Source organism: Carlito syrichta, unplaced genomic scaffold, assembly GCF_000164805.1.
Source record: "Carlito syrichta isolate Samal-C Ts95f unplaced genomic scaffold, Tarsius_syrichta-2.0.1 Scaffold239047, whole genome shotgun sequence".
Lineage (NCBI taxonomy): Eukaryota > Metazoa > Chordata > Mammalia > Primates > Tarsiidae > Carlito > Carlito syrichta.
This window is the reverse complement of record NW_007183143.1, coordinates 411729-414426: the sequence shown is the minus strand read 5'-3', so window position 1 is coordinate 414426 and position 2698 is coordinate 411729.

Genomic DNA, 2698 nt, shown 5'->3' with positions numbered 1-2698 from the left:
TAATTATATCATACTTTTTGGTTAAATCAATGTGCTGTTTAACATGATAATGACAATGTAATATTTCCAGCCGAGCGTCGTCTATGATGATTGCAATGTTTTTCTTATAAGCTGTTTTTGTCTCTTGGCTTTAATAATCACTTCATGTCTTATTTGCTTAGTTTCCTAGGTAATTCATTCAGCTCCAGGCCATTCCCGGATGCTTTGCCAGAGCTCAAATCCTCTACAATTGCTTCAGCTTTTGCTCAGTCTGGGAGTATTGCAGAGTCATGGAGTAGTTCTCAAAGTGTGGTCCCCGGGTGGCTGCACCAATATCAGCATCACGTGGGACCTTGTCAGAAATGCACATATCAAGCCCTGCCCCAGGCTTACCGTATTAGCTGCACCGTGGGTGGGCCCAGCGATCCGATGAGCACTCAGGCTTGAGAACCATAGGTATGATGGTTGAGAATGCCACCCAAGCCTAAGGCCGCTGAGGTTCAAATCCCTGGCATTCCACTCATTTGTGATGTAACGACTTCCAAGGCTCAGTCTTCCCATCCATAAAATGGAAACTAAAACAGTCTCTCCCGCTTGGAGAGTTATTGTGAGCTGCATGGTGTTAGGCATCAAGACAGGCTCCTGTGATTCCTGGAGAAAACCCTCCTGGATCCAGCGCAGTTATGGGAGGGGAGCTCTCCCAGGTGGCCGCATGGTCGTGCCCCCAGGCCTGCTCAATGGGACACCCACCTCGAGTAGGTCTTCAGCACCTCCCTACCCCTTCAAAGTCCTCCTCCTATACCCTGTGCCTGCCTCTCTTCCCTTAACTCTCTCCTCTGCTCAGCTCTCCTGCTGTAACCACCAGGCCACCTCATTCTCAGGCCACAGCCCCATGCCACCTCCAGGCTCAGCACTCAGTCCCAACCCATCCCCTCACTCCCCTACCCCTCCCCCAGCTTCCCATTTCCTGCCTCCCATCCCTCCCGCACTCCCCCACTTCACCAAGCCCTTCCTTCCCAGGCGGAGCCCCCTGCCTGCCCATGGAGAAACCTCCCAGCATCGGCTGCCCCTGGGGTGTTCTTGACCCCTGAAGTAAGGGGGCAGAGAAGGAGGCCAGACTCCCAGTCCCGGCCTCACTGTTCTGCCTTCTCACTGGGGCACTTCTTGGTATAACAACCTGAGCCTTAGCACTCTCATCTGTGGAAGGAACAGCGTAGGGTCCAGCCACCTCACCTTACATGGCGCTTGGTATATTGTAAGTGCTCCAGCCACTTTGGCCTCCCTGCCTGCCCCCTCCAGCCTCAGGGCACTTGACCTTGCTCTCCCCTCTCACATAAAATGCTCTTCCAGGAGATATGCCTTCAGCTTCTTCTTTTACTTAAATGAGATCTCTGCTCAATGGTCACCTTCTTAGACAGGTTTTCCCAAACAACCCATCCTAACAGAGCACCCATCCTGTCCCTTGCTATCTGTTTGCCTGCTGTATTGTCTCTCATAGACTAATGTTATAGGGATCACATCATTGTATTGTCTTATGTTTTATGTCAGCAACTCCAAGGCAGGCACTGAGTTTTCTCCTGCTCATCCCGTCCATTGTCTCTGCAACTGCCTAGACATACAGTGGTGAGGGCTCACGAAAATGCCCGTTGAGTGACTTTCCTTATATTTGGGGTAGCCATTGCCCTATTCAGTTAGTATCTGAGCAATCCCTTGTGTACTGAGAGCACAACCGAAGGCCTGACCTCCCACACAGTGCTCCGTACTTGACAGATGAAGGGGCTTCCCTCTGCATCCCAGGCCTGCTGGAAGGACCTGAATGAACCCTCACTTCCGCTCTTCCTTTTTTCCTTCATTTGTTCTCTCTGTAAATATTGAGCTCTAGTCATGTGCCTGGCACCATCTGAGGCTCCAGGGATATTGAGGCAGGCATGTTTGTAGACAAGAAAGATATAAAAGGGGCCTACTATAAATGGTCATGCTGCCAGCCTCAGGCAGGAACTGAGTGGGAGAAGGGGGTGTGAGGCAGGTATGAAGTGTCTAGGGCCTCGGTTTGAACCCCAGCTGTGCAAACTTCAAGCTCAGTTTCTCCATCTGTAAAATGGGACTAATGAAAGTCACTCCCTCAAGGGATTGTCATGAGAACTGTCAATCCTTGTGTCTGGCAGATAGAAAATTTTAGTAAACGTTGACTATGAGTAACAGCAGCAAACACAGGTTACTTTTCTAATTTAAGCAAAATTAACATAAAGAATAAAGTTTTGGCCAAGCCAAAAACAAGCAGCCTAGGCCTTCTAACAGCATACAAAAAGATTCACACCTGTGATCCTCCCAGAACTTCATATTCAATCTGTCTCAGAATTTAGGTGGGGAAACTAGCCAGGAGGCGAGAGACCGGCTGTGCCCAACCTATGGAGCCAGTGACTCAGGGATGGGTCTGGGGCTACCCAAAGCTGCCTTCTGTCCTTAGAAACCCCCAAGTAAGCAGAGCTCGGTGGCTCAGCCTGTAATCCCGAGCTTTGGGAGGCTGAGGTGAGTGAACTGCCTGAGCCCGTGGGTTTGAGACCCACCTGAGCAACTTGGTGCGACCTCATCTCTAAAATAAATCAAAAAATTAGCCAGGCCTGTAGTTCCAGCTACTTGGAGGCTGAGGCGGAAGGATCGCCAGAGCCCATCAGGTTGAGACTGCGGTGACCGGGAGCGGCCACTGCACTCCAGTCTG